Source organism: Papaver somniferum, chromosome 10 (assembly GCF_003573695.1).
Source record: "Papaver somniferum cultivar HN1 chromosome 10, ASM357369v1, whole genome shotgun sequence".
Taxonomy (NCBI): domain Eukaryota; kingdom Viridiplantae; phylum Streptophyta; class Magnoliopsida; order Ranunculales; family Papaveraceae; genus Papaver; species Papaver somniferum.
In genome coordinates this window covers 129,376,724-129,400,320 of record NC_039367.1, presented here as the reverse complement: position 1 = coordinate 129,400,320, position 23,597 = coordinate 129,376,724, and positions in this window count along the sequence as shown.

Here is a 23,597-nt window from a genome sequence, read left to right as displayed (position 1 = left end):
ATTTATCTGTTGTCAATGAAACTAAAGGTATGCTTAGTTCTAATTTTGACATGAAAGATTTGGGTGAAGCTAGTGTAATCTTGGGAATCAAAATAACTAGAACTAGTAGTGGTATTTGTTTGGATCAATCTCACTACATTGAAAAAATTCTGAGAAAGTATGAATATTTTGATTGTAAGCCTGCTTGTACTCTGTTTGATCCTAATGTGAAATTGTTTAAGAACACTGGAGAAAGTGTTAGACAATCTGAATATGCTAGTATAATTGGAAGTCTGCGTTATGCAACTGATTGTACAAGACCAGACATTGCATATGCAGTGGGAGTTCTGTGCAGGTTTACCAGTAATCCTAATTTGGAACACTGGGATGCTATTGAGAGGGTTATGCGGTATCTGAAAAGAACCACAAACCTAGGATTACACTATAAGAGGCATCCCGCAGTCCTTGAAGGATTTAGCGATGCTAATTGGAATACTCTTTCAGATGATTCCAAGGCCACCAGTGGATATGTTTTTACTATTGCTGGGGGCGCTGTATCTTGGAGATCAAAGAAACAGACAATTATAGCCCAATCTACGATGGAGGCTGAATTGATGGCACTAGCAGCATCTAGTGAAGAAGCAGGATGGCTGAAGAGTCTGTTATCAGACATTCCAGTATGGGAAAAACCGATACCAGCCACTTTGATCCACTGCGATAGTACCGCGGCTATCGGAGTAGTAGAGAACTGTTATAATAACAGTAAGAATCGACAGATACGTCGAAAGCACGACACAGTTAGAGAATTTCTCACAACTGGTGTTGTTAGAGTAGATCATGTAAGGTCTGAAGGAAATATAGCTGATACTTTGACGAAAGGATTAGCAAGAGAAAAGGTATGGAATATCTCTAAAAGTATGGGACTTTTGCCCGTGAGAAGTTGAGTCATTTGTAATGGATACCCAACAGAAATAGGTTCAAAGGGACTAGACGAAGTTACAAATAATATGATAGAGTCATGCATTCCCATAGCATGATATCCTGAAGTGGGAAACAGGTTGAGTGTTTAAACTCTTAATGATGTCTATAGCTCTTAAGTTAAGAGTGGGATATACAGGAGTATCCTTGATAGACTCACCTATACGAATGTGAAGGTGTGGCCGCCTTCTATGAGAACTTGGGCATTTCTCTAGATCGTTCGTTAAGAAAGGGATAAGCACATGGCCCTAATGTGCAAAATTAAGAACTTTACTCTAAGATATAGTTGTGTGTGTTGTATAATCTATTATTAGTTAGAGTTCAAGACGAGAGTCACTCTAGTTACCTGATACTTAGAAAGTTCAACACTATGTAGAGGTTCAAGTCGAAAGGCACCTTTGCTTATGCACAACTGTATAACACTTGCTCAATGTTTTAAAATATAAGTGGGGGATTGTTGGGGTATATATTTAAAAAACATAGTTTTGTAATAATATGCCAAAGTTAGAGAGATAGTATGGTGGCATTGTTTTGAGCTCCCACACTATAGGCATGGGTTCAATTCCCACCCCACACAATTTCACTAGGGTATATACTATTTATACTATATATTATATTACATTAGTCCGGGAGCGGGGCCTTGGGGCCTTGGGAGGTCTGCTGATCCAGAAACAATTTTTTTTGCTGTTTTTAACTTAAATTTTCAAAACGTATTAAGATAATTATATCATGATTAATTACAGTTAATGTTGAAATTTTAATACGGCCGTTTTTTTTGCTGTTACAAAGAAATTTAATTGGCATTTAATCGAAAATTAATTTTCCATTAATTCCATTGATTCTTTTTGATTATAAAAAAAAACTGGTTTCTGGAAGAGAAAAAACAGAACGTTATTTTTATTTCGTCAAGTTTTCTGAGCAAGTGTTGTTGAAAGAGTTATTATTGATTCGATTTCTCAGTGCAGAGAAATCGAAAGAGATAAGCTGTTTTATCCCATAGGGTTTCGACAAAAAACTGACTGCTAGCACAATCAAGAGGCAGAGTCGCGAAACACCTTAAAGATAGCGACCTAGTACGCGACTCAGCGGTTTCTTTGTGTGATTTGATTATAGTGCTTTGTTTCCAACAATTTTAAGGTGATTCTTTTCTGCTATGGAGAATGAAAAGAAGCGCGTTGATGATACCAACAAGCCTTTCAAATTTGAAGGGTTGCATTTCAGAAGATGGAAGTTGAAGATGTTCTTTTATCTCAAACTGATGAAGCTGCATATGATTGTGTCGAGTGTTCATCCTGGAACCCTGGAACCTGCTGCTGATAAGACTGCTGCTGTTGCTGCTGCTGTTGCTGCTGGCGGTGGTGCTGCTACAGATCCACCTCCTACCGGTGGTGTTGAAGAAGTTGTTTCTCAAACTCCCGAGGAAAAACAAAAGGCCATCGACAAATGGATCGATAATGACTTTGATTGCAAAAACTACATTCTTAATGCATTATCTGACGATTTATATGAGTATTATTCAACTTTTGAAACTGCTAAAGATGTATGGGATGCATTACAGAAAAAATATGACACCGAGGAAGCGGGTTCAAAGAAATATGTTGTGAGCCGGTATGTGAGATACCAAATGGTGGATGATAGATCAGTTGTTGCACAGGCTCATGAACTTCAAAAAATTTACCACGAAATTGTGGCCGAAGGTATGAAAACTGATGAAAAATTTCAAGTTTCTGTAATGATTGACAAGTTACCACCTAGCTGGAAAGATTTTCGTAATACTTTGCGTCACAAGACTAAAGAATTTTCTCTTGAAAGTTTGATTGTTAAGCTCAGGGTTGAGGAAGAAGCTCGGAAACAAGATAAGAAGGAAGAGATTCTCATTGTTTCTAACAATAAGACTCATCCGAATTTAAAACCTAAGAAAAGGGATATGAAACCTAACCCGAACCAGAAGAAAGGAGGAAGGCCTAATCAAAACAAGAACCAACACCCATCGAAAAATGGACAGAATTCCAATTCTGAATTTCTTTGTTATATCTGTAATAAACCAAACCACATGGCTAGGAATTGCAGATTTAACAAGGAAAAGAATAACGCACAAGCTAATGTTGTGGGTGACGTTATAATTGCCATGGTCTCTGATCCAGAGTTCTACATGGTTGGTGGATCTGATGGGTGGTGGATAGACAGTGGTGCTTCGCGTCATTGTTGTTTTGATAGGTCCATGTTTAAGACTTATGCTGAAACCAAGGACAAGAAAGTGTTATTGGGAGACTCCCAAAGCACTATGGTGAAAGGTTCTGGTACGGTAGAGTTGAAGTTTACTTCTGGGAAGACACTCATGCTGAAAGATGTCCTTCACACTCCAGAAATGAGAAAGAACCTTGTTTCCGTCTATCTTCTCAACAAGGCTGGGTTGTATCAAACTATTGGGTCTGATATTTACACTATAACTAAGAATAAGAATTTTGTAGGAAAGGGTTATGCTACTGATGGAATGTTTAAGCTTAATGCTGATGCTATGAATAAAATTGATTCTTCTGCTTATATGGTTTGCAATTTTAATGTTTGGCATGGTAGGCTTTGTCATGTGGGTAAAAAGTTAGTAAATAACATGAGTAAGTTAGGTGTCCTCCCTGAATTTTCTGAAAATGATTTTGAAAAATGTGAATACTGTAGTCAAGCAAAAATAACCAAGACTTCACATAAATCTGTTGTAAGAGAATCGAAACCACTAGACTTAATACATTCTGATTTGTGTGAATATGAAGGTATCCTAACTAGAAATGGCAAGAGGTATATCATGACGTTCATTGATGATTGTTCTAATTATACTTATGTTTATTTGTTGAGCCATAAGAACGAAGCTATTGAAAAATTTAAGATTTTTATTGCTGAAATTGAAAATCAATTTGGTAGGAAAATTAAGAGATTTCGTAGTGATAGAGGCACTGAATATGATTCTTCTCCTTTTACTGAAATTTATCAAACTAATGGCATTATACATGAAAGAACTGCACCATATAATCCTCAAATGAATGGGAAAGCTGAAAGAAAGAATCGTACTCTTACTGAATTGACTGTTGCTTGTTTGCTTAGCTCTGGTGCTGCTTCTCATTGGTGGGGTGAATGTTTGCTGACTGTTTGCCATGTTTTGAACCGCATTCCTAATAATAAAACCATGATATCTCCTTATGAACTTTGGAGAAATAGAAAACCTAATGTCTCTTATTTTAGATTTTGGGGTTGCTTAGCTTTTGTTAGAAAACCTGATCCTAAAAGACATAAGTTAGAAAGTAGAGCTTATGAATGTGTTTTTATTGGTTATGCTCAAAACAGTAAAGCTTATAGGTTCTTTGATATTAATAATAAGGTTATTATTGAATCTATTGATGTTGATTTCTTTGAAGAGAGATTTCCTTTTAAATCTAGAAATAGTGGGGGTAATAGTGGGGGTTCTTTATCTAGTGTTTTACCTAGAGCTGATTCTGAACATAGATTAGAAGAACCTAGAAGTGCAGAAACTAGGATCACTGAAGTTGAACCTAGAAGAAGTAAAAGAGCTAGGACTGACACAAGAGATCCTGATTTTGAATTTTATGCCGTAGAGGTAGAACCTTCTAATTTACAAGAGGCGTTCAGTTCTGCAGAGTCTAGTTTCTGGCAAGAAGCTGTAGATAATGAATGGGATTCTCATATGTCTAATGGAACTTGGCGTATAGTAGATTTACCTCCTGGTTGTAAGCCTATAGGTTGTAAATGGGTTTTGAAAAGGAAACTAAAGCCTGATGGAACAATAGAGAAGCACAAAGCTAGACTGGTTGCTAAAGGATTTAGGCAACGAGAGAACGTAGACTTCTTTGATACTTATTCTCCTGTTACTAGATTAACATCTATACGTGTTTTGATTGCTGTTGCCGCTGCTCATAATCTTGTTATTCACCAAATGGATGTTAAAACTGCCTTTTTGAATGGTGAACTAGAAGAGGAAATTTATATGGAACAACCTGAAGGTTTTGTAATTCCTGGACAAGAACAGAAAGTATGTAAGCTAGAAAAATCCCTTTATGGTTTAAAACAAGCTCCTAAACAGTGGCATGAGAAATTTGATAATTTAATGATTTCACATAACTTCAGAATAAACGAGGGTGACAAATGCATCTATTATAAATTTGAGAATGATGTGTGTGTGATTGTTTGCTTGCATGTGGATGATTTGCTGATATTTGGTTCCAATTTATCTGTTGTCAATGAAACTAAAGGTATGCTTAGTTCGAATTTTGACATGAAAGATTTGGGTGAAGCTAGTGTAATCTTGGGAATCAAAATAACTAGAACTAGTAGTGGTATTTGTTTGGATCAATCTCACTACATTGAAAAAATTCTGAGAAAGTATGAATATTTTGATTGTAAGCCTGTTTGTACTCCGTTTGATCCTAATGTGAAATTGTTTAAGAACACTGGAGAAAGTGTTAGACAATCTGAATATGCTAGTATAATTGGAAGTCTGCGTTATGCAACTGATTGTACAAGACCAGACATTGCATATGCAGTGGGAGTTCTGTGCAGGTTTACCAGTAATCCTAGTTTGGAACACTGGGATGCTATTGAGAGGGTTATGCGGTATCTGAAAAGAACCACAAACCTAGGATTACACTATAAGAGGCATCCCGCATTCCTTGAAGGATTTAGCGATGCTAATTGGAATACTCTTTCAGATGATTCCAAGGCCACCAGTGGATATGTTTTTACTATTGCTGGGGGCGCTGTATCTTGGAGATCAAAGAAACAGACAATTATAGCCCAATCTACGATGGAGGCTGAATTGATGGCACTAGCAGCAGCTAGTGAAGAAGCAGGATGGCTGAAGAGTCTGTTATCAGACATTCCAGTACGGGAAAAACCGATACCAGCCACTTTGATCCACTGCGATAGTACCGTGGCTATCGGAGTAGTAGAGAACTGTTATAATAACAGTAAGAATCGACAGATACGTCGAAAGCACGACACAGTTAGAGAATTTCTCACAACTGGTGTTGTTAGAGTAGATCATGTAAGGTCTGAAGGAAATATAGCTGATACTTTGACGAAAGGATTAGCAAGAGAAAAGGTATGGAATATCTCTAAAAGTATGGGACTTTTTCCCGTGAGAAGTTGAGTCATTTGTAATGGATACCCAACCTAGAAATAGGTTCAAAGGGACTAGACGAAGTTACAAATAATATGATAGAGTCATGCATTCCCATAGCATGATATCCTGAAGTGGGAAACAGGTTGAGTGTTTAAACTCTTAATGATGTCTATAGCTCTTAAGTTAAGAGTGGGATATACAGGAGTATCCTTGATAGACTCACCTATACGAATGTGAAGGTGTGGCCGCCTTCTATGAGAACTTGGGCATTTCTCTAGATCGTTCGTTAAGAAAGGGATAAGCACATGGCCCTAATGTGCAAAATTAAGAACTTTACTCTAAGATATAGTTGTGTGTGTTGTATAATCTATTATTACTTAGAGTTCAAGAGTCACTCTAGTTACCTGATACTTAGAAAGTTCAACACTATGTAGAGGTTCAAGTCGAAAGGCACATTTGCTTATGCACAACTGTATAGCACTTGCTCAATGTTTTAAAATATAAGTGGGGGATTGTTGGGGTATATATTTAAAAACATAGTTTTGTAATAATATGCCAAAGTTAGAGAGATAGTATGGTGGCATTGTTTTGAGCTCCCACACTATAGGCATGGGTTCAATTCCCACCCCACACAATTTCACTAGGGTATATACTATTTATACTATATATTATATTACATTAGTCCGGGAGCGGGGCCTTGGGGGTCTTGGGAGGTCTGCTGATCCAGAAACAATTTTTTTGCTGTTTTTAACTTAAATTTTCAAAACGTATTAAGATAATTATATCATGATTAATTACAGTTAATGTTGAAATTTTAATACGGCCGTTTTTTTTGCTGTTACAAAGAAATTTAATTGGCATTTAATCGAAAATTAATTTTCCATTAATTCCATTGATTCTTTTTGATTATAAAAAAAAAAAAACTGGTTTCTGAAAAAAAAAGATATAGAACGTTATTTTTATTTCGTCAAGTTTTTCTGAGCAAGTGTTGTTGAAAGAGTTATTATTGATTCGATTTCTCAGTGCAGAGAAATCGAAAGAGATAAGCTGTTTTATCCCATAGGGTTTCGACAAAAAACTGACTGCTAGCACAATCAAGAGGCAGAGTCGCGAAACACCTTAAAGATAGCGAACTAGTACGCGACTCAGCGGTTTCTTTGTGTAATTTGATTATAGTGCTTTGTTTCCAACAATTTTAAGGTGGACGTTTCTGCTATGGAGAATGAAAAGAAGCGCGTTGATGATACCAACAAGCCTTTCAAATTTGAAGGGTTGCATTTCAGAAGATGGAAGCTGAAGATGTTCTTTTATCTCAAACTGATGAAGCTGCATATGATTGTGTCGAGTGTTCATCCTGGAACCCTGGAACCTGCTGTTGATAAGACTGCTGTTGTTGCTGCTGCTGTTGCTGCTGGCGGTGGTGCTGCTACAGATCCACCTCCTACCGGTGGTGTTGAAGAAGTTGTTTCTCAAACTCCCGAGGAAAAACAAAAGGCCATCGACAAATGGATCGATAATGACTTTGATTGCAAAAACTACATTCTTAATGCATTATCTGACGATTTATATGAGTATTATTCAACTTTTGAAACTGCTAAAGATGTATGGGATGCATTACAGAAAAAATATGACACTGAGGAAGCGGGTTCAAAGAAATATGCTGTGAGCCGGTATGTGAGATACCAAATGGTGGATGATAGATCAGTTGTTGCACAGGCTCATGAACTTCAAAAAATTTACCACGAAATTGTGGCCGAATGTATGAAAACTGATGAACAATTTCAAGTTTCTGTAATGATTGACAAGTTACCACCTAGCTGGAAAGATTTTCGTAATACTTTGCGTCACAAGACTAAAGAATTTTCTCTTGAAAGTTTGATTGTTAAGCTCAGGGTTGAGGAAGAAGCTCGGAAACAAGATAAGAAGGAAGAGATTCTCATTGTTTCTAACAATAAGACTCATCCGAATTTAAAACCTAAGAAAAGGGATATGAAACCTAACCCGAACCAGAAGAAAGGAGGAAGGCCTAATCAAAACAAGAACCAACACCCATCGAAAAATGGACAGAATTCCAATTCTGAATTTCTTTGTTATATCTGTAATAAACCAACATGGCTAGGAATTGCAGATTTAACAAGGAAAAGAATAACGCACAAGCTAATGCTGTGGGTGACGTTATAATTTCCATGGTCTCTGATCCAGAGTTCTACATGGTTGGTGGATCTGATGGGTGGTGGATAGACAGTGGTGCTTCGCGTCATTGTTGTTTTGATAGGTCCATGTTTAAGACTTATGCTGAAACCAAGGACAAGAAAGTGTTATTGGGAGACTCCCACAGCACTATGGTGAAAGGTTCTGGTACGGTAGAGTTGAAGTTTACTTCTGGGAAGACACTCATGCTGAAAGATGTCCTTCACACTCCAGAAATGAGAAAGAACCTTGTTTCCGGCTATCTTCTCAACAAGGCTGGGTTGTATCAAACTATTGGGTCTGATATTTACACTATAACTAAGAATAAGAATTTTGTAGGAAAGGGTTATGCTACTGATGGAATGTTTAAGCTTAATGTTGATGCTATGAATAAAATTGATTCTTCTGCTTATATGGTTTGCAATTTTAATGTTTGGCATGGAAGGCTTTGTCATGTGGGTAAAAAGTTAGTAAATAACATGAGTAAGTTAGGTGTCCTCACTGAATTTTCTGAAAATGATTTTGAAAAATGTGAATACTGTAGTCAAGCAAAAATAACCAAGACTTCACATAAATCTGTTGTAAGAGAATCGAAACCACTAGACTTAATACATTCTGATTTGTGTGAATATGAAGGTATCCTAACTAGAAATGGCAAGAGGTATATCATGACGTTCATTGATGATTGTTCTAATTATACTTATGTTTATTTGTTGAGCCATAAGAACGAAGCTATTGAAAAGTTTAAGATTTTTATTGCTGAAATTGAAAATCAATTTGGTAGGAAAATTAAGAGATTTCGTAGTGATAGAGGCACTGAATATGATTCTTCTCCTTTTACTGAAATTTATCAAACTAATGGCATTATACATGAAAGAACTGCACCATATAATCCTCAAATGAATGGGAAAGCTGAAAGAAAGAATCGTACTCTTACTGAATTGACTGTTGCTTGTTTGCTTAGATCTGGTGCTGCTTCTCATTGGTGGGGTGAATGTTTGCTGACTGTTTGCCATGTTTTGAACCGCATTCCTAATAATAAAACCATGATATCTCCTTATGAACTTTGGAGAAATAGAAAACCTAATGTCTCTTATTTTAGAGTTTGGGGTTGCTTAGCTTTTGTTAGAAAACCTGATCCTAAAAGACATAAGTTAGAAAGTAGAGCTTATGAATGTGTTTTTATTGGTTATGCTCAAAACAGTAAAGCTTATAGGTTCTTTGATATTAATAATAAGGTTATTATTGAATCTATTGATGTTGATTTCTTTGAAGAGAGATTTCCTTTTAAATCTAGAAATAGTGGGGGTAATAGTGGGGGTTCTTTATCTAGTGTTTTACCTAGTGCTGATTCTGAACATAGATTAGAAGAACCTAGAAGTGCAGAAACTAGGATCACTGAAGTTGAACCTAGAAGAAGTAAAAGAGCTAGGACTGACACAAGAGATCCTGATTTTGAATTTTATGTCGTAGAGGAAGAACCTTCTAATTTACAAGAGGCGTTCAGTTCTGTAGAGTCTAGTTTCTGGCAAGAAGCTGTAGATAATGAATGGGATTCTCATATGTCTAATGGAACTTGGCGTATAGTAGATTTACCTCCTGGTTGTAAGCCTATAGGTTGTAAATGGGTTTTGAAAAGGAAACTAAAACCTGATGGAACAATAGAGAAGCACAAAGCTAGACTGGTTGCTAAAGGATTTAGGCAACGAGAGAACGTAGACTTCTTTGATACTTATTCTCCTGTTACTAGATTAACATCTATACGTGTTTTGATTGCTGTTGCCGCTGCTCATAATCTTGTTATTCACCAAATGGATGTTAAAACTGCCTTTTTGAATGGTGAACTAGAAGAGGAAATTTATATGGAACAACCTGAAGGTTTTGTAATTCCTGGACAAGAACAGAAAGTATGTAAGCTAGAAAAATCCCTTTATGGTTTAAAACAAGCTCCTAAACAGTGGCATGAGAAATTTGATAATTTAATGATTTCACATAACTTCAGAATAAACGAGGGTGACAAATGCATCTATTATAAATTTGAGAATGATGTGTGTGTGATTGTGTGCTTGTATGTGGATGATTTGTTGATATTTGGTTCCAATTTATCAGTTGTCAATGAAACTAAAGGTATGCTTAGTTCGAATTTTGACATGAAAGATTTGGGTGAAGCTAGTGTAATCTTGGGAATCAAAATAACTAGAACTAGTAGTGGTATTTGTTTGGATCAATCTCACTACATTGAAAAAATTCTGAGAAAGTATGAATATTTTGATTGTAAGCCTGCTTGTACTCTGTTTGATCCTAATGTGAAATTGTTTAAGAACACTGGAGAAAGTGTTAGACAATCTGAATATGCTAGTATAATTGGAAGTCTGCGTTATGCAACTGATTGTACAAGACCAGACATTGCATATGCAGTGGGAGTTCTGTGCAGGTTTACCAGTAATCCTAGTTTGGAACACTGGGATGCTATTGAGAGGGTTATGCGGTATCTGAAAAGAACCACAAACCTAGGATTACACTATAAGAGGCATCCCACAGTCCTTGAAGGATTTAACGATGCTAATTGGAATACTCTTTCAGATGATTCCAAGGCCACCAGTGGATATGTTTTTACTATTGCTGGGGGCGCTGTATCTTGGAGATCAAAGAAACAGACAATTATAGCCCAATCTACGATGGAGGCTGAATTGATGGCACTAGCAGCAGCTAGTGAAGAAGCAGGATGGCTGAAGAGTCTGTTATCAGACATTCCAGTATGGGAAAAACCGATACCAGCCACTTTGATCCACTGCGATAGTACCGCGGCTATCGGAGTAGTAGAGAACTGTTATAATAACAGTAAGAATCGACAGATACGTCGAAAGCACGACACAGTTAGAGAATTTCTCACAACTGGTGTTGTTAGAGTAGATCATGTAAGGTCTGAAGGAAATATAGCTGATACTTTGACGAAAGGATTAGGAAGAGAAAAGGTATGGAATATCTCTAAAAGTATGGGACTTTTGCCCGTGAGAAGTTGAGTCATTTGTAATGGATATCCAACCTAGAAATAGGTTCAAAGGGACTAGACGAAGTTACAAATAATATGATAGAGTCATGCATTCCCATAGCATGATATCCTGAAGTGGGAAACAGGTTGAGTGTTTAAACTCTTAATGATGTCTATAGCTCTTAAGTTAAGAGTGGGATATACAGGAGTATCCTTGATAGACTCACCTATACAAATGTGAAGGTGTGGCCTCCTTCTATGAGAACTTGGGCATTTCTCTAGATCGTTCGTTAAGAAAGGGATAAGCACATGGCCCTAATGTGCAAAATTAAGAACTTTACTCTAAGATATAGTTGTGTGTGTTGTATAATCTATTATTAGTTAGAGTTCAAGACGAGAGTCACTCTAGTTACCTGATACTTAGAAAGTTCAACACTATGTAGAGGTTCAAGTCGAAAGGCACCTTTGCTTATGCACAACTGTATAGCACTTGCTCAATGTTTTAAAATATAAGTGGGGGATTGTTGGGGTATATATTTAAAAACATAGTTTTGTAATAATATGCCAAAGTTAGAGAGATAGTATGGTGGCATTGTTTTGAGCTCCCACACTATAGGCATGGGTTCAATTCCCACCCCACACAATTTCACTAGGGTATATACTATTTATACTATATATTATATTACATTAGTCCGGGAGCGGGGCCTTGGGAGGTCTGCTGATCCAGAAACAATTTTTTTTGCTGTTTTTAACTTAAATTTTCAAAACGTATTAAGATAATTATATCATGATTAATTACAGTTAATGTTGAAATTTTAATACGGCCGTTTTTTTTGCTGTTACAAAGAAATTTAATTGGCATTTAATCGAAAATTAATTTTCCATTAATTCCATTGATTCTTTTTGATTATAAAAAAAAAAAACTGGTTTCTGGAAGAAAAGATATAGAACGTTATTTTTATTTCGTCAAGTTTTTCTGAGCAAGTGTTGTTGAAAGAGTTATTATTGATTCGATTTCTCAGTGCAGAGAAATCGAAAGAGATAAGCTGTTTTATCCCATAGGGTTTCGACAAAAAACTGACTGCTAGCACAATCAAGAGGCAGAGTCGCGAAACACCTTAAAGATAGCGACCTAGTACGCGACTCAGCGGTTTCTTTGTGTAATTTGATTATAGTGCTTTGTTTCCAACAATTTTAAGGTGGACGTTTCTGCTATGGAGAATGAAAAGAAGCGCGTTGATGATACCAACAAGCCTTTCAAATTTGAAGGGTTGCATTTCAGAAGATGGAAGCTGAAGATGTTCTTTTATCTCAAACTGATGAAGCTGCATATGATTGTGTCGAGTGTTCATCCTGGAACCCTGGAACCTGCTGCTGATAAGACTGCTGCTGTTGCTGCTGCTGTTGCTGCTGGCAGTGGTGCTGCTACAGATCCACCTCCTACCGGTGGTGTTGAAGAAGTTGTTTCTCAAACTCCCGAGGAAAAACAAAAGGCCATCGACAAATGGATCGATAATGACTTTGATTGCAAAAACTACATTCTTAATGCATTATCTGACGATTTATATGAGTATTATTCAACTTTTGAAACTGCTAAAGATGTATGGGATGCATTACAGAAAAAATATGACACCGAGGAAGCGGGTTCAAAGAAATATGCTGTGAGCCGGTATGTGAGATACCAAATGGTGGATGATAGATCAGTTGTTGCACAGGCTCATGAACTTCAAAAAATTTACCACGAAATTGTGGCCGAAGGTATGAAAACTGATGAACAATTTCAAGTTTCTGTAATGATTGACAAGTTACCACCTAGCTGGAAAGATTTTCGTAATACTTTGCGTCACAAGACTAAAGAATTTTCTCTTGAAAGTTTGATTGTTGAGCTCAGGGTTGAGGAAGAAGCTCGGAAACAAGATAAGAAGGAAGAGATTCTCATTGTTTCTAACAATAAGACTCATCCGAATTTAAAACCTAAGAAAAGGGATATGAAACCTAACCCGAACCAGAAGAAAGGAGGAAGGCCTAATCAAAACAAGAACCAACACCCATCGAAAAATGGACAGAATTCCAATTCTGAATTTCTTTGTTATATATGTAATAAACCAAACCACATGGCTAGGAATTGCAGATTTAACAAGGAAAAGAATAACGCACAAGCTAATGCTGTGGGTGACGTTATAATTGCCATGGTCTCTGATCCAGAGTTCTACATGGTTGGTGGATCTGATGGGTGGTGGATAGACAGTGGTGCTTCGCGTCATTGTTGTTTTGATAGGTCCATGTTTAAGACTTATGCTGAAACCAAGGACAAGAAAGTGTTATTGGGAGACTCCCACAGCACTATGGTGAAAGGTTCTGGTACGGTAGAGTTGAAGTTTACTTCTGGGAAGACACTCATGCTGAAAGATGTCCTTCACACTCCAGAAATGAGAAAAAACCTTGTTTCCGGCTATCTTCTCAACAAGGCTGGGTTGTATCAAACTATTGGGTCTGATATTTACACTATAACTAAGAATAAGAATTTTGTAGGAAAGGGTTATGCTACTGATGGAATGTTTAAGCTTAATGTTGATGCTATGAATAAAATTGATTCTTCTGCTTATATGGTTTGCAATTTTAATGTTTGGCATGGTAGGCTTTGTCATGTGGGTAAAAAGTTAGTAAATAACATGAGTAAGTTAGGTGTCCTCCCTGAATTTTCTGAAAATGATTTTGAAAAATGTGAATACTGTAGTCAAGCAAAAATAACCAAGACTTCACATAAATCTGTTGTAAGAGAATCGAAACCACTAGACTTAATACATTCTGATTTGTGTGAATATGAAGGTATCCTAACTAGAAATGGCAAGAGGTATATCATGACGTTCATTGATGATTGTTCTAATTATACTTATGTTTATTTGTTGAGCCATAAGAACGAAGCTATTGAAAAGTTTAAGATTTTTATTGCTGAAATTGAAAATCAATTTGGTAGGAAAATTAAGAGATTTCGTAGTGATAGAGGCACTGAATATGATTCTTCTCCTTTTACTGAAATTTATCAAACTAATGGCATTATACATGAAAGAACTGCACCATATAATCCTCTATCGGAGTAGTAGAGAACTGTTATAATAACAGTAAGAATCGACAGATACGTCGAAAGCACGACACAGTTAGAGAATTTCTCACAACTGGTGTTGTTAGAGTAGATCATGTAAGGTCTGAAGGAAATATAGCTGATACTTTGACGAAAGGATTAGCAAGAGAAAAGGTATGGAATATCTCTAAAAGTATGGGACTTTTGCCCGTGAGAAGTTGAGTCATTTGTAATGGATACCCAACCTAGAAATAGGTTCAAAGGGACTAGACGAAGTTACAAATAATATGATAGAGTCATGCATTCCCATAGCATGATATCCTGAAGTGGGAAACAGGTTGAGTGTTTAAACTCTTAATGATGTCTATAGCTCTTAAGTTAAGAGTGGGATATACAGGAGTATCCTTGATAGACTCACCTATACGAATGTGAAGGTGTGGCCGCCTTCTATGAGAACTTGGGCATTTCTCTAGATCGTTCGTTAAGAAAGGGATAAGCACATGGCCCTAATGTGCAAAATTAAGAACTTTACTCTAAGATATAGTTGTGTGTGTTGTATAATCTATTATTAGTTAGAGTTCAAGACGAGAGTCACTCTAGTAACCTGATACTTAGAAAGTTCAACACTATGTAGAAGTTCAAGTCGAAAGGCACCTTTGCTTATGCACAACTGTATAGCACTTGCTCAATGTTTTAAAATATAAGTGGGGGATTGTTGGGGTATATATTTAAAAACATAGTTTTGTAATAATATGCCAAAGTTAGAGAGATAGTATGGTGGCATTGTTTTGAGCTCCCACACTATAGGCATGGGTTCAATTCCCACCCCACACAATTTCATTAGGGTATATACTATTTATACTATATATTATATTACATTAGTCCGGGAGCGGGGCCTTGGGGCCTTGGAGGTCTGCTGATCCAGAAACAATTTTTTTGCTGTTTTTAACTTAAATTTTCAAAACGTATTAAGATAATTATATCATGATTAATTACAGTTAATGTTGAAATTTTAATACGGCCGTTTTTTTTGCTGTTACAAAGAAATTTAATTGGCATTTAATCGAAAATTAATTTTCCATTAATTCCATTGATTCTTTTTGATTATAAAAAAAAAAAAAAAAACTGGTTTCTGGAAGAAAAAGATATAGAACGTTATTTTTATTTCGTCAAGTTTTTCTGAGCAAGTGTTGTTGAAAGAGTTATTATTGATTCGATTTCTCAGTGCAGAGAAATCGAAAGAGATAAGCTGTTTTATCCCATAGGGTTTCGACAAAAAACTGACTGCTAGCACAATCAAGAGGCAGAGTCGCGAAACACCTTAAAGATAGCGACCTAGTACGCGACTCAGCGGTTTCTTTGTGTAATTTGATTATAGTGCTTTGTTTCCAACAATTTTAAGGTGGACGTTTCTGCTATGGAGAATGAAAAGAAGCGCGTTGATGATACCAACAAGCCTTTCAAATTTGAAGGGTTGCATTTCAGAAGATGGAAGCTGAAGATGTTCTTTTATCTCAAACTGATGAAGCTGCATATGATTGTGTCGAGTGTTCATCCTGGAACCCTGGAACCTGCTGCTGATAAGACTGCTGTTGTTGCTGCTGCTGCTGTTGCTGCTGGCGGTGGTGCTGCTACAGATCCACCTCCTACCGGTGGTGTTGAAGAAGTTGTTTCTCAAACTCCCGAGGAAAAACAAAAGGCCATCGACAAATGGATCGATAATGACTTTGATTGCAAAAACTACATTCTTAATGCATTATCTGACGATTTATATGAGTATTATTCAACTTTTGAAACTGCTAAAGATGTATGGGATGCATTACAGAAAAAATATGACACCGAGGAAGCGGGTTCAAAGAAATATGTTGTGAGCCGGTATGTGAGATACCAAATGGTGGATGATAGATCAGTTGTTGCACAGGCTCATGAACTTCAAAAAATTTACCACGAAATTGTGGCCGAAGGTATGAAAACTGATGAAAAATTTCAAGTTTCTGTAATGATTGACAAGTTACCACCTAGCTGGAAAGATTTTCGTAATACTTTGCGTCACAAGACTAAAGAATTTTCTCTTGAAAGTTTGATTGTTAAGCTCAGGGTTGAGGAAGAAGCTCGGAAACAAGATAAGAAGGAAGAGATTCTCATTGTTTCTAACAATAAGACTCATCCGAATTTAAAACCTAAGAAAAGGGATATGAAACCTAACCCGAACCAGAAGAAAGGAGGAAGGCCTAATCAAAACAAGAACCAACACCCATCGAAAAATGGACAGAATTCCAATTCTGAATTTCTTTGTTATATCTGTAATAAACCAAACCACATGGCTAGGAATTGCAGATTTAACAAGGACAAGAATAACGCACAAGCTAATGTTGTGGGTGACGTTATAATTGCCATGGTCTCTGATCCAGAGTTCTACATGGTTGGTGGATCTGATGGGTGGTGGATAGACAGTGGTGCTTCGCGTCATTGTTGTTTTGATAGGTCCATGTTTAAGACTTATGCTGAAACCAAGGACAAGAAAGTGTTATTGGGAGACTCCCACAGCACTATGGTGAAAGGTTCTGGTACGGTAGAGTTGAAGTTTACTTCTGGGAAGACACTCATGCTGAAAGATGTCCTTCACACTCCAGAAATGAGAAAGAACCTTGTTTCCGGCTATCTTCTCAACAAGGCTGGGTTGTATCAAACTATTGGGTCTGATATTTACACTATAACTAAGAATAAGAATTTTGTAGGAAAGGGTTATGCTACTGATGGAATGTTTAAGCTTAATGTTGATGTTATGAATAAAATTGATTCTTCTGCTTATATGGTTTGCAATTTTAATGTTTGGCATGGAAGGCTTTGTCATGTGGGTAAAAAGTTAGTAAATAACATGAGTAAGTTAGGTGTCCTCCCTGAATTTTCTGAAAATGATTTTGAAAAATGTGAATACTGTAGTCAAGCAAAAATAACCAAGACTTCACATAAATCTGTTGTAAGAGAATCGAAACCACTAGACTTAATACATTCTGATTTGTGTGAATATGAAGGTACCCTAACTAGAAATGGCAAGAGGTATATCATGACGTTCATTGATGATTGTTCTAATTATACTTATGTTTATTTGTTGAGCCATAAGAACGAAGCTATTGAAAAGTTTAAGATTTTTATTGCTGAAATTGAAAATCAATTTGGTAGGAAAATTAAGAGATTTCGTAGTGATAGAGGCACTGAATATGATTCTTCTCCTTTTACTGAAATTTATCAAACTAATGGCATTATACATGAAAGAACTGCACCATATAATCCTCAAATGAATGGGAAAGCTGAAAGAAAGAATCGTACTCTTACTGAATTGACTGTTGCTTGTTTGCTTAGCTCTGGTGCTGCTTCTCATTGGTGGGGTGAATGTTTGCTGACTGTTTGCCATGTTTTGAACCGCATTCCTAATAATAAAACCATGATATCTCCTTATGAACTTTGGAGAAATAGAAAACCTAATGTCTCTTATTTTAGAGTTTGGGGTTGCTTAGCTTTTGTTAGAAAACCTGATCCTAAAAGACATAAGTTAGAAAGTAGAGCTTATGAATGTGTTTTTATTGGTTATGCTCAAAACAGTAAAGCTTATAGGTTCTTTGATATTAATAATAAGGTTATTATTGAATCTATTGATGTTGATTTCTTTGAAGAGAGATTTCCTTTTAAATCTAGAAATAGTGGGGGTAATAGTGGGGGTTCTTTATCTAGTGTTTTACCTAGTGTTGATTCTGAACATAGATTAGAAGAACCTAGAAGTGCAGAAACTAGGATCACTGAAGTTGAACCTAGAAGAAGTAAAAGAGCTAGGACTGACACAAGAGATCCTGATTTTGAATTTTATGCCGTAGAGGAAGAACCTTCTAATTTACAAGAGGCGTTCAGTTCTGCAGAGTCTAGTTTCTGGCAAGAAGCTGTAGATAATGAATGGGATTCTCATATGTCTAATGGAACTTGGCGTATAGTAGATTTACCTCCTGGTTGTAAGCCTATAGGTTGTAAATGGGTTTTGAAAAGGAAACTAAAACCTTATGGAACAATAGAGAAGCACAAAGCTAGACTGGTTGCTAAAGGATTTAGGCAACGAGAGAACGTAGACTTCTTTGATACTTATTCTCCTGTTACTAGATTAACATCTATACGTGTTTTGATTGCTGCTGCCGCTGCTCATAATCTTGTTATTCACCAAATGGATGTTAAAACTGCCTTTTTGAATGGTGAACTAGAAGAGGAAATTTATATGGAACAACCTGAAGGTTTTGTAATTCCTGGACAAGAACAGAAAGTATGTAAGCTAGAAAAATCCCTTTATGGTTTAAAACAAGCTCCTAAACAGTGGCATGAGAAATTTGATAATTTAATGATTTCACATAACTTCAGAATAAACGAGGGTGACAAATGCATCTATTATAAATTTGAGAATGATGTGTGTGTGATTGTTTGCTTGTATGTGGATGATTTGCTGATATTTGGTTCCAATTTATCTGTTGTCAATGAAACTAAAGGTATGCTTAGTTCGAATTTTTACATGAAAGATTTGGGTGAAGCTAGTGTAATCTTGGGAATCAAAATAACTAGAACTAGTAGTGGTATTTGTTTGGATCAATCTCACTACATTGAAAAAATTCTGAGAAAGTATGAATATTTTGATTGTAAGCCTGCTTGTACTCCGTTTGATCCTAATGTGAAATTGTTTAAGAACACTGGAGAAAGTGTTAGACAATCTGAATATGCTAGTATAATTGGAAGTCTGCGTTATGCAACTGATTGTACAAGACCAGACATTGCATATGCAGTGGGAGTTCTGTGCAGGTTTACCAGTAATCCTAGTTTGGAACACTGAGATGCTATTGAGAGGGTTATGCGGTATCTGAAAAGAACCACAAACCTAGGATTACACTATAAGAGGCATCCCGCAGTCCTTGAAGGATTTAGCGATGCTAATTGGAATAATCTTTCAGATGATTCCAAGGCCACCAGTGGATATGTTTTTACTATTGCTGGGGGCGCTGTATCTTGGAGATCAAAGAAACAGACAATTATAGCCCAATCTACGATGGAGGCTGAATTGATGGCACTAGCAGCAGCTAGTGAAGAAGCAGGATGGCTGAAGAGTCTGTTATCAGACATTCCAGTATGGGAAAAACCGATACCAGCCACTTTGATCCACTGCGATAGTACCGCGGCTATCGGAGTAGTAGAGAACTGTTATAATAACAGTAAGAATCGACAGATACGTCGAAAGCACGATACAGTTAGAGAATTTCTCACAACTGGTGTTGTTAGAGTAGATCATGTAAGGTCTGAAGGAAATATAGCTGATACTTTGACGAAAGGATTAGCAAGAGAAAAGGTATGGAATATCTCTAAAAGTATGGGACTTTTGCCCGTGAGAAGTTGAGTCATTTGTAATGGATACCCAACCTAGAAATAGGTTCAAAGGGACTAGACGAAGTTACAAATAATATGATAGAGTCATGCATTCCCATAGCATGATATCCTGAAGTGGGAAACAGGTTGAGTGTTTAAACTCTTAATGATGTCTATAGCTCTTAAGTTAAGAGTGGGATATACAGGAGTATCCTTGATAGACTCACCTATACGAATGTGAAGGTGTGGCCGCCTTCTATGAGAACTTGGGCATTTCTCTAGATCGTTCGTTAAGAAAGGGATAAGCACATGGCCCTAATGTGCAAAATTAAGAACTTTACTCTAAGATATAGTTGTGTGTGTTGTATAATCTATTATTAGTTAGAGTTCAAGACGAGAGTCACTCTAGTTACCTGATACTTAGAAAGTTCAACACTATGTAGAAGTTCAAGTCGAAAGGCACCTTTGCTTATGCACAACTGTATAGCACTTGCTCAATGTTTTAAAATATAAGTGGGGGATTGTTGGGGTATATATTTAAAAACATAGTTTTGTAATAATATGCCAAAGTTAGAGAGATAGTATGGTGGCATTGTTTTGAGCTCCCACACTATAGGCATGGGTTCAATTCCCACCCCACACAATTTCACTAGGGTATATACTATTTATACTATATATTATATTACATTAGTCCGGGAGCGGGGCCTTGGGGCCTTGGAGGTCTGCTGATCCAGAAACAATTTTTTTGCTGTTTTTAACTTAAATTTTCAAAACGTATTAAGATAATTATATCATGATTAATTACAGTTAATGTTGAAATTTTAATACGGCCGTTTTTTTTGCTGTTACAAAGAAATTTAATTGGCATTTAATCGAAAATTAATTTTCCATTAATTCCATTGATTCTTTTTGATTATAAAAAAAAAAAAACTGGTTTCTGGAAAAAAAGATATAGAACGTTATTTTTATTTCGTCAAGTTTTTCTGAGCAAGTGTTGTTGAAAGAGTTATTATTGATTCGATTTCTCAGTGCAGAGAAATCGAAAGAGATAAGCTGTTTTATCCCATAGGGTTTCGACAAAAAACTGACTGCTAGCACAATCAAGAGGCAGAGTCGCGAAACACCTTAAAGATAGCGACCTAGTACGCGACTCAGCGGTTTCTTTGTGTAATTTGATTATAGTGCTTTGTTTCCAACAATTTTAAGGTGTACGTTTTTGCTATGGAGAATGAAAAGAAGCGCGTTGATGATACCAACAATCCTTTCAAATTTGAAGGGTTGCATTTCAGAAGATGGAAGCTGAAGATGTTCTTTTATCTCAAACTGATGAAGCTGCATATGATTGTGTCGAGTGTTCATCCTGGAACCCTGGAACCTGCTGCTGATAAGACTGCTGCTGTTGCTGCTGGCGGTGGTGCTGCTACAGATCCACCTCCTACCGGTGGTGTTGAAGAAGTTGTTTCTCAAACTCCCGAGGAAAAACAAAAGGCCATCGACAAATGGATCGATAATGACTTTGATTGCAAAAACTACATTCTTAATGCATTATCTGACGATTTATATGAGTATTATTCAACTTTTGAAACTGCTAAAGATGTATGGGATGCATTACAGAAAAAATATGACACCGAGGAAGCGGGTTCAAAGAAATATGCTGTGAGCCGATATGTGAGATACCAAATGGTGGATGATAGATCAGTTGTTGCACAGGCTCATGAACTTCAAAAAATTTACCACGAAATTGTGGCCGAAGGTATGAAAACTGATGAACAATTTCAAGTTTCTGTAATGATTGACAAGTTACCACCTAGCTGGAAAGATTTTCGTAATACTTTGCGTCACAAGACTAAAGAATTTTCTCTTGAAAGTTTGATTGTTAAGCTCAGGGTTGAGGAAGAAGCTCGGAAACAAGATAAGAAGGAAGAGATTCTCATTGTTTCTAACAATAAGACTCATCCGAATTTAAAACCTAAGAAAAGGGATATGAAACCTAACCCGAACCAGAAGAAAGGAGGAAGGCCTAATCAAAACAAGAACCAACACCCATCGAAAAATGGACAGAATTCCAATTCTGAATTTCTTTGTTATATCTGTAATAAACCAAACCACATGGCTAGGAATTGCAGATTTAACAAGGAAAAGAATAACGCACAAGCTAATGCTTTGGGTGACGTTATAATTGCCATGGTCTCTGATCCAGAGTTCTACATGGTTGGTGGATCTGATGGGTGGTGGATAGACAGTGGTGCTTCGCGTCATTGTTGTTTTGATAGGTCCATGTTTAAGACTTATGCTGAAACCAAGGACAAGAAAGTGTTATTGGGAGACTCCCACAGCACTATGGTGAAAGGTTCTGGTACGGTAGAGTTGAAGTTTACTTCTGGGAAGACACTCATGCTGAAAGATGTCCTTCACACTCCAGAAATGAGAAAGAACCTTGTTTCCGGCTATCTTCTCAACAAGGCTGGGTTGTATCAAACTATTGGGTCTGATATTTACACTATAACTAAGAATAAGAATTTTGTAGGAAAGGGTTATGCTACTGATGGAATGTTTAAGCTTAATGTTGATGCTATGAATAAAATTGATTCTTCTGCTTATATGGTTTGCAATTTTAATGTTTGGCATGGAAGGCTTTGTCATGTGGGTAAAAAGTTAGTAAATAACATGAGTAAGTTAGGTGTCCTCCCTGAATTTTCTGAAAATGATTTTGAAAAATGTGAATACTGTAGTCAAGCAAAAATAACCAAGACTTCACATAAATCTGTTGTAAGAGAATCGAAAACACTAGACTTAATACATTCTGATTTGTGTGAATATGAAGGTATCCTAACTAGAAATGGCAAGAGGTATATCATGACGTTCATTGATGATTGTTCTAATTATACTTATGTTTATTTGTTGAGCCATAAGAACGAAGCTATTGAAAAGTTTAAGATTTTTATTGCTGAAATTGAAAATCAATTTGGTAGGAAAATTAAGAGATTTCGTAGTGATAGAGGCACTGAATATGATTCTTCTCCTTTTACTGAAATTTATCAAACTAATGGCATTATACATGAAAGAACTGCACCATATAATCCTCTATCGGAGTAGTAGAGAACTGTTATAATAACAGTAAGAATCGACAGATACGTCGAAAGCACGACACAGTTAGAGAATTTCTCACAACTGGTGTTGTTAGAGTAGATCATGTAAGGTCTGAAGGAAATATAGCTGATACTTTGACGAAAGGATTAGCAAGAGAAAAGGTATGGAATATCTCTAAAAGTATGGGACTTTTGCCCGTGAGAAGTTGAGTCATTTGTAATGGATACCCAACCTAGAAATAGGTTCAAAGGGACTAGACGAAGTTACAAATAATATGATAGAGTCATGCATTCCCATAGCATGATATCCTGAAGTGGGAAACAGGTTGAGTGTTTAAACTCTTAATGATGTCTATAGCTCTTAAGTTAAGAGTGGGATATACATGAGTATCCTTGATAGACTCACCTATACGAATGTGAAGGTGTGGCCGCCTTCTATGAGAACTTGGGCATTTCTCTAGATCGTTCGTTAAGAAAGGGATAAGCACATGGCCCTAATGTGCAAAATTAAGAACTTTACTCTAAGATATAGTTGTGTGTGTTGTATAATCTATTATTAGTTAGAGTTCAAGACGAGAGTCACTCTAGTTACCTGATAATTAGAAAGTTCAACACTATGTAGAGGTTCAAGTCGAAAGGCACCTTTGCTTATGCACAACTGTATAGCACTTGCTCAATGTTTTAAAATATAAGTGGGGGATTGTTGGGGTATATATTTAAAAACATAGTTTTGTAATAATATGCCAAAGTTAGAGAGATAGTATGGTG